The 10,275-nt window shown below is 35.1% G+C and overlaps 1 non-coding gene across 1 annotated transcript; it reads left to right on the top strand.

The window, feature by feature from the left end:
- The first annotated feature begins 668 nt into the window (after positions 1-668).
- Positions 669-795, top strand: LOC120096787 (small nucleolar RNA SNORA13). Its single transcript, XR_005493624.1, has one exon. It is a non-coding gene; the product is annotated as a small nucleolar RNA SNORA13 (small nucleolar RNA).
- The last annotated feature ends 9,480 nt before the right edge of the window (positions 796-10,275 follow it).

Here is a 10,275-nt window from a genome sequence, read left to right as displayed (position 1 = left end):
CATTCTAATATCAAATAAAATTGACTTTCAACCAAAAGTCATTAAAAAAGATAGGGAAGGACACTTCATATCCATCAAAGGAAAACTCCACCAAGATGAACTCTCAATACTAAATATCTATGCTCCAAATACAAGGGCACCTATATTCATGAAAGAAACCTTATTAAAGCTCAACGCACACATTGTACCTTACACGATAATAATAGAAGATTTCAACACCCCACTCTCATCAATGGACAGATCATAGGAACAGAAATTAAAAGAGACATAGAGAAACTAACAGAATTTATGAACCAAATAGATTTAACAGATATTTATAGAACATTCCATCCTAAAACAAAAAGATATACCTTTTTTGCAGCACCTCACAGAACCTTCTCCAAAATTGACCATATAATCGGCCACAAAACAGGCCTCAACAGACACAGGAAGACAGAAATAATCCCATGCATACTATCAGATCACCATGCACTAAGACTGGTCTTCAGTAACAACAATAATGACAGATGGCCCACACGGAAGTTGAACAATGCTCTATTCAATGACAACTTGGTCAAAGAAGAAATAAATAAAGAAATTAAAGACTTCTTAGAATTTAATGAAAATGAAGATACAACATTCCCAAATTTATGGGACACAATGAAAGCAGTACTAAGAGGAAAACTCAAAGCTCTGAGTGCCTGCAAAAAGAAACAGGAGATGTGGTGTCAAAAAAGGCATAAGTTAATGCTTTGCGGCTTTTCCTTTCCCTGGAGTTTGGTATCTTGGGTTTCAGGAGCTGCATAAGTAACAGAAACTCTACTCTAGCTTATATATGTAGGTGAACTTTCTGTCCAACACCGCGACTATAGTTTCTTTAACTGGTTCTTAACTCATTTGACAGGTAGGTGTCTGAAGCAGACAGATACTTCATGAATGACACATGGGAGCAGAGAGTGGCTTAAGGATGTCCTCAATGATTTGGAAATTGGATCTTAAGAGGCATGGGTGATTTAAGTTTGTCAAAACGCCATAGGTGAGTATACACTTATAACAAGGCTGTGAATAAATACTTGTAATGCGAAAAAAAAAAAAAGAAAGAAACAGGAGAGAGCATATGTCACCAGCTTGACAGCACACCTAAAAGCTCTAGAACAAAAAGAATTAAATAAACCCAAGAGTAGAAGGCAAAAAATAAAGAAATTCAGAGCTGAAAATAATCAAGTAGAAACAAAAAGAACTATACAAAGAATTAAAAAAACAAAAACAAACAAACAAACAAACAAAACCACAGGAGCTGGTTCTTTGAGAAAATCGACAATCTAAACCCTTAGCTAGACTAACCAGAAGTCACAGAGCATGTATCCAAATTAACAAAATCAGAAATGAAAAGGGAGACATAAATAACAACAGAATCTGAAAAAAATTTAAAAAAGTCATAAGATTCTACTACAAAAGCCTATATTCAACAAAACTGGAAAAACTGGAGGAAATGGACAATTTTCTAGACAGATACCAGGTAACAAAGTTAATTCAGGAACAGGTAAACCATCTAAACAACCCCATAACTCCTAAAGAAATAGAAGCAGTTATTAAAAGTCTCCCAACCAACAAGAGCCCAGGTCCAGATGGGTTTAGTGCAGAATTCTATCAGACCTTCATAGAAGACCTCATACCAATATTATCCAAACTATTCCACAAAATTGAAACAGATGGAGCACTACCGAATACCTTCTATGAAGCCACAATTACTCTTATACCTAAACCACACAAAGACCCAACAAAGAAAGAGAACTTCAGACCAATTTCCCTTATGACGCAAAAATACTCAATAAAATTCTTTTTTTTCTTTTTTTTTTTTTTCGGTGCTGGGGACTGAACCCAGGGCCTTGTGCTTGCTAGGCAAGCGCTCTACTGCTGAGCTAAATCCCCAACCCCTCTCTTACAAACCAAATCCAAGAATACATCAAAACAACCATCCATCATGATCAAGGAGGCTTCATCCCAGGGATGCAGGGATATTTTAATATATGAAAATCCATCAATGTAATCCACTATTTAAACAAACTCAAAGATAAGAACCATATGGTCATTTAATTAGATGCTGAGAAAGCATTTGACAAAATTCATACCTCTCCATGATAAAAGTCCTGGAAAGATCAGGAATTCAAGGCCCATATCTAAGCAGAGTAAAAGCCATATACAGCAAACCAGTAGCTAACATCAAACTAAACGGAGAGAAACTTGAAGCAATCCCACTAAAATCAGGAACTAGACAAGGCTGCCCACTCTCTCCTACATATTCAATATAGTTCTCGAAGTCCTAGCCAGAACAATCAGACAGTGAAAGAAGGTCAAAGGGATACAAATTGACAGGGAGGAATTAAAAATATCACTATTTGCAGATGATATGATAGTATATTTAAGCGACCCCAAAAGTTCCACTAGAGAACTACTTAACCTGATAAACACCTTCAGCAAAATGTCTGGGTATAAACTCAAACACATCAGTAGCCTTCCTCTACTCAAAAGATAAACAGGCTAAGAAAGAAGCTAAGGAAATGACACCTTTCACAGTAGTCCCAAATAATATAAAATATCTTGGTGTGACTTTAATCGAGTAAGTGAAAGATCTGTATGACAAGAACTTCAAGTAGAAGAAATAAATTGAAGAAGACCTTAGAAGATGGAAAGATCTTCCATGCTCATGGATTGGCAGGATTAATATAGTAAATTTGGCCACATTGCCAAAAGTAATCTACAGATTCAATGCAATCCCCAACAAAATTCCTACTCAATTCTTTATACAGATAGAAAGAGCAATTTACAAATTCATTTGGAATAAAAAATAACAGGATAGCAAAAGCTATTCTCAACAATAAAAGAAGTTCTGGGGGAAACATCATCCCTGACTTCAAGCAGTATTACAGAGCAATGGTCATAAAAACTGTGTGGCTTGGTACAGAGACAGGCAGATAGACCTGTGGAATAGAATTGAAGACCCAGAAATGAACCCACACACCTATAGTCACTTGATCTTTGACAAAGAGGCTAAAATCATCCAGTGGGGAAAAGATAGCATTTTCAACAAATGGAGCTGGTTCAATTGGAGGTCAGCATGTAGAAGAATGCAAATCAATCAATTCTTATCACCATGTACAAATCTTAAGTCCAAGTGGGTCAAGGTCCTTCACATCAAACCAGATACACTCAAACTTATAGAAGAAAAAGTGGGGAAGAGTCTCGAACACATGAGCACTGGAGAAAATTTCCTGAACTAAACACCAATGGCTCATGGTCTAAGATCAAGAATGAACAAGTGAGACCTCATAAAACTGCAAAGCTTTTGTAAGGTAAAAGACACTGTCATTAGGACAAAACAGCAAACTACAGATTGGGAAAAGATCTTTACCAATCCTACATTTGATAGAGGGCTAATATCCAAAATATACAAAGAACACAGGAGGTTAGACTCCAGAGAGCCAAATAATCCTATTAAGAAATGGGGTACAGAGTTAAACAAAACATTCTCAGCAGGGGAATATGGGGGGTGGCAATAAGGGGGATGTGTAGGGGGAATACCCGTATCTGAGAGGGGGAGGGGTGGGAATGGGGGCTTATGGACAGGAAACCGGGAAGGGGAATAACGTTTGAAATGTAAGTAAAGAAATATATCTAATAAATATATTTAAAAAATGAAGAGTATATTATCCTTTTACAATGTATGGCACAGTCACCTAAATTAATAGTATGTTAGAGACATATACATAATTTTGTCAATGTAAGAAGTAAAGATGTACAAAAAGTTACTTCGCTATTGTAAGTGATAGAATTCATTAAGTTTTACTTGCTGTTGTAAGCAAATATATTATTTACACTAATCAAATATTTTGGATATTAATATTCTTTTCTTTTTACTTTGTTAATCACTTTACATTATGCTCACTGTCCCCGTTCTGGCCACCCCTTACCATAATCCTTCCCCAGTCTCCCCCACTTCTTCTCTCCCACTCTGGGTGCCAGTTGGCATCCACCTATGTAGTCACCCACTGTGGTACTTTCTCTCCCACGGAGGCCAGGAAAGATTAGCATAGTCTTTTCTCATCATATAATATAATTAATTTTCACTGTTTTCTATTTTAGTTAACTATGACAGCATTTTTACTATTTTACTCTATAATGACTTCATGTGAGATTAATACGAATTTGTGTGTCCAGCAATTTTAATTCAGTTTCAACTCTGAAAAGCTATCCAAACGTAAACATTAAAAGGAGAATGAATTGTTATACAAAAGCACATTTTGATTGGAATAATTTATTTCATGTGTGTGATTAGAATTTGAATTTTGCAGATAGCATTTTCTCTTAACATGGCATTTTGTTGTCCAGACTTGTTGTTTCAAAAATAATCCATATGTATCTGTTAAAGAAGATAAAACATCCATGAATTCAACTTTTTATTGGTAAGAAATTATATTTCCTGTATCATTGAACGTATTTATTGAAATTCACTGGCAGCACTTCAGGAAGACTTACCTTGTTAAACTATGTCAGAATAAAAAGATAAGGTCCATTGAACAAGCAGTGACTTGTTGAAAATATAAGTTCCCAAAATAATATTGCTGAAATATCAGAAATCTGTTAAATCAAATTTAAGAGACATCAAATGAGGCAATCTTATATCAACTTCAATATCAACTTCCATAAAATAAAAACACTGTTTAAACAAATACCTTAAAATCAATCCATTTACAGTAATATTTAAGAGTGAACACGACCTTACCCTCCCCCTACACACACACACACACACACACACACACACACACACTTTCTCGCATTTAATATTTCTTTACAATTTAAGCCAAGATTTTCTTTATTATATCATCTTTTGCTAATAATCTAATGCAACTTAGAATTACTGTAAGTGAATGGAAACCAAGGGCTTACCCTTCCACTGGAGCCCAAGCAAGGCTATTCTCTGCTACATAGGCAGTTGGAGCCCTGGGTCAGTCCATGTATAGTCTTTCCGTAGTGGTTTAGTCCCTGGAAGCTCTAGTTGGTTGGCATTGTTGTTTTTATTGGGTTGCAAGTTCCTTCTAGTCTTTCAATCCTTCCTCCATTTCCCCTCAAGGGGGTTATGTTCTCAGTTCGGTGGTTTGCTGCTAGCATTGACCTCTGTATTGGACATGCTCTGGATGTGTCTCTCAGAAAAGATCTATATCCAGTCCCTTTCAGCATGCATTTTTTAGCTTCATCAATCTTATCTAGTTTTGGTGGCTGTATATATATTTGGGCCACGGAGCTGCATTCCCAATGTCTAGTGTTTCCTAGATATCACTGCCAGGAAACCTCCACCAATAGGGAATCATTTTCTTTTTCCGGATGGGCAACAAATGTTCTATCTATAATATTTTGGGTATTGCTTAGGCAACCATGAGTAACAAAACTTCTCAATGTTCCTGAGCCTTAAGAGATATGGTTTGATTGGAACTTTTTTATTTAGAGCAGAGTGCTCCCAAGTCTCTCACTCTCTGTTGTCCAGTCGTGGGTCTCTGTGTTGATTATAATCTTCAGAAAGAATCTTTTCTGATAGAGCTGAGGGGTACACTGATCTGCCCCTTCAATCCAATTGAAAAAATGTAGTTGGTTATTCCCATGACCTTTGTGTCACTATTGCACCAATATATTTTGAAGGATGGTTCATGCTGTAGTGGTAGGATTAATGCTAGGTAATATTGATAATTATCTCTCCATCAGTAAAGTACTATGTGGATCTTCAGCACCATATATTGTAGTCAGAACAAATGAAGCTTCTAGTCAAGAACTAGCTTGATTTCTTCATGTTTGATATTAATAGCAAATGTATTTTGAAAAATAGTGCCTTATTATCAAACTATTGAGGAGAACCAATAACCTTGATAATAACATGTTATATTAGGAGGCTCTATGGGAATCTTTTGGGCAGTGAATCAACAAGATGTGACTTATTATTTGTACTGGGGATTTCCTTGTAGCAACATAAGAAGTTTAGATGAAACATTGTCTCCCCAGTTATAAGGTTACTCCACTTAAGTTCCTACCTTTTATTTATATATTGTATTGTACTGTGTCAATGTATTCCATTTTCACTATTCATTTATCAGATGATGGACATCTAGATGATTTTCAATTCTTATCTGTTATTAATAGGGCTTGAGAGAACATGGATGAACAAATATCTCTTTATTAAAACACAAATTCCTTTGAATATGTGCCCAAAAGAAGTGTAAAGAAAGTCTATTTAAATTAATAACTATATACCTTTTATACAGAGGAGTTAAAATAGTGTTACAGGAATTGTACAAAATATCTCTGAAATGTAAAATCTTATAAAAACATCATATTAATACATGTATTATTACAATCATACAGTGTCACTTCAAAGCTAGTACTCTAAAATTTCTATAATATTTTCATATTGTAAGTTTATTATGCAATTAGATTTTATAAAAACTTTTCACCATATAATAATAATTAAAACTTGAATGAGATCAAGTGTCAGCAGAGACAGATTAGACTCCCTATGTCACAGTATCACACAAAAGGTACAACTAAGCTGTCATTGGAGTTGATTGAAAAAAGCCAGTTCACTGTGCTACTGAGGCATTTGCTGTCAATTAAACACAAAATGAGCCTAGAAGCACACAAGGTGCTAACTCATTCACAAGGTGCAATTTGCTTACTATTCCACTATCCAGTGGCATTTCTTCTCGTTGGGCAGACAAAGTATATTTTGTGATTCTTCGTAAGTTCACCCACTTCTCTTCAGAAAAATGCTAGTTTTTCTTAGACTGATAGTTTCAATTGTGGTGAATGGTGATATTGTTAAAGGGGCAAATGGTTATATTACTACTACTGCTGCAACTACTACTACTACTACTACTACTACTACTAATAATAATAATAATAATAATAATAATAATAATAAATATAATTATTATTAACTTATATTTTATTTTTAATTGCATGGGAAAACTTGCCAAATATGCTTTTAGGCATCATCTTATGATATTTACCTGCTACAAATATCAAATAAAAACCCATTTTGCTCCTTTGCTTCACAAATTATCAAGCGAGAGATTGTCATTTGAAGTCATACATAAATATATCTAAATTGTCATGAAGAAGACTATCACCTTACAGAAAATTGATTTCCAAGTCAGAAAATATCTTAGCTTCTAATGGAACTTGCTTCTTTTTCTGAAGAACCCCGGTTTCATTTCCAGCTCCCACACGGTGGCTAAAGACATGTGGAACTCCAGGCCAAAAGATTTGACATGCGTTCTGTCTTCATTGAGCACTGTGAAAATGTGCTGCATGGACATAAATGCAGGCAAACCATGCTTACACATAAAATAGTAATATTATCTCCAAAGTACTTTAAAACAAAATCAGACGAAAGTGGATCAAACGTCTCAAGATGAAACACTGAAACTTATAGAACAAAACAAAGACAGTACTCTGTAAGTCATGGGTGCTGAAGAAGATTTTCTGTGTAGAGTTTCATTTCTTCAGGAATAAAGGGCAACAACAGTAAAATAAAATAAAATAAAACATGGGTACAAAATACCTTTAAAAACGATTGACATTTATAGAAATCATAGTAATGCAAATTAAAGCTACTTCTCGATTTCATCTCACACCTGTGAGTATGAGTACAGTCAAGCAATCAAATAACAACAGATTATGTCAAAGAATTAGAGGAAGAGATACCCTTATTTACAGTTGCAGTCTGTATGGAAATCATGAAATTCATGAAAAATAAAAAAAAAACTAGAACTAGATCTCCCATATCACCCATCTATACTAACATTGGATATATGCTCAAAGGACTCAATTTCCTATAAAAGAGACACTTGCTAAACCATGTCGTTGCATCTCTGGTGTCAATCGCTAAGAATTGGATGCACATAGACATGTATTAATCAACGAATTGAGACAAAATGAGAAAACACACACACACACACACACACACACACACACACACGATTCTATTCATCCAAAAAGATAGATGAATATCTAATTATCCAAAAATACTAACCTAGGAAATTTATATGAAATTTACACATGCATTGAACTGGAAAATAATATTTTGAGTGGTAAAACCCAAATCCACAAAGATAAATGGTACATAGACACTCTTATTTGTAGATCATGTACAAAGACCTTTAGTTTGAATATTATATTCCATGTGAATTCAGAAAAATCAGTGACAGGGAATTTCATCGAACAAATTAGACATAAGTATTATTTTATGTGCTTGGTCACTGAGGGTCTTCTGAGCATGTCATATGAGGTAAGGTTCTCGGGGATTATGGTTTCAGATTATACCCATAAATCAAAAGAAACTGCAGCCATCACTGGAAAGCTTTATCGTTACTATTTCTAAATTATTACAATATTTTTAAAGAAAAACATGTAAAAAGATGGTTGTTATGAAGTCTCAACATACCCATGACTTTAATGTTCTCTGGAGGATTCCATAATTTGAATACAACTCATTTTCATTTCGTTTGCACCTGCCTCTCAGCTGTCAGCTTGAAAAAATAAGCTATATATCTATATTTATTTCTGTTCTTTCGGTGAAAAATGATAGAGATTCACATGATGGTTAGTAATTGCCGATGTTCCGCAAGGACTAATATTCAAGGTGCTGCTAAGAAGCAGGAATGTGTATGTCTGGAAACAATTATTGAAGTCATTTCCCCAAGCACCACAGCTATCCTCTGAAGATGAGAGGTAAAGAGATTTATTTATTGCCCTCATCGAAAACTTCATCTTGATGAATAAACCACTTGGCGAGACTCACATGCATACAGCATTCTTCCTCCTTAGGTTTAGCCTACATACACTCAGCTGTCTAAATTACAGTAAAAATCGCATGCCTCCCGTAAGCTAGTGAGCAAGTCCTTCCACTATGCCATACCTGTGTTAGATGAGTCTTCATTACCATTTGACAAATTAAAAGTAGCTTGAATATTCTTACTGTATTGAAAGATTGTAAAAAATCAAAATCTCAGCAGTAATGATCAAGTGAGTTTAAGTTAGAAACACTTGAGAGGAAATTTTATAAACACAATTTTACATTGATTATCTTGGGTTGTGGCTTTTGGTAGTGGATTGAGATAAAGATACAGCTATATATTTATTTCAGGTACTTATTACAAGTTTGAATAATTCTTCATGAAAGAAAATAACAAATAATAATATGTGTGCCTGTTGATAACTTCTCAGTGATGGAATTATTAACTAACACTATTATGCCCAGCCTTTCTATTGTTGTTTATGTTTGTTTAATGTGTTCTAGGGATCAAACTGATTCTTCAGAGGGGAATCTGTTACCAACTGAGTTATTCCTCTAGGCAACAGTTTTATTGTTTGGTTACAAAATAACTATGACAGTGTTAAAGATGGCTACAAAATTTTTAAGTGTCCCAAATAAGTTTAAAATATATACAGGTCTAATGAAAACTCTGGTCTGAAGATGCTTCTCTTGCCCAAATTCTTATCAGAGGACATTGTTTTATGACCTGCAGATTTGTCTGAGATACACTATCATGTCCCTCTACACTGTGAATATTGTAGCCATAAAACCTGAGCATTGTGAACTTCTTTTCATTGGTTTTGTCACATTTGAGATACTAAGTTGCCCATTTTAAGTGGAAATTTGACTGGTTGTTGTTGCTCATGTGTGATTTACTTCAGATGTGATATGAAGAGATGCTGGAACAGGGATGATCCATTTTAATAATAAACAAGAATATAATATGGTACAGACTGGCTAGGTCCCGGGACCCATGAGACTTTATTAGCATACAGTATACATGACCTGGGTTAAGCCTGAAGGTTGTGTATTGTGTGATTGGACTAGGGTCCAGATGATTCAACATATCTGAGAATGTAGGCTGTACAACCTGGGCCATGCTTGAAGGCTGGGAACAGTGTAGTTAGCGTGTAGCAGCCTGGGCTGTTTCACTGGGTATATTAAGTAGGCTAGATATGAAGATTTGAAAGCTTAATGGCTGGCTAAGGTCAACAAAACTCACTATGCCATGCTCACTAAAATAAGGTAAAACCAGAGCCAAGCTTAGATTCAGGAATGATGAAGGAAGTACTCCCCAGACATAGGATTGAGACCAGGCTCAAACTTGGAGTTAAAGAACAGAACAGACAGTGTCCATTTGACTGGGATAGTACACAAAATATGTAACCTGGATTAGGTCTGAGAAATATGACAGTTGTAGGTGAATAAGAGTT

Source organism: Rattus norvegicus, chromosome 14 (assembly GCF_036323735.1).
Source record: "Rattus norvegicus strain BN/NHsdMcwi chromosome 14, GRCr8, whole genome shotgun sequence".
Taxonomy (NCBI): domain Eukaryota; kingdom Metazoa; phylum Chordata; class Mammalia; order Rodentia; family Muridae; genus Rattus; species Rattus norvegicus.
The sequence above is the reverse complement of the archived record's forward strand: the minus strand, read 5'-3'. Positions and strand labels throughout refer to the sequence as shown.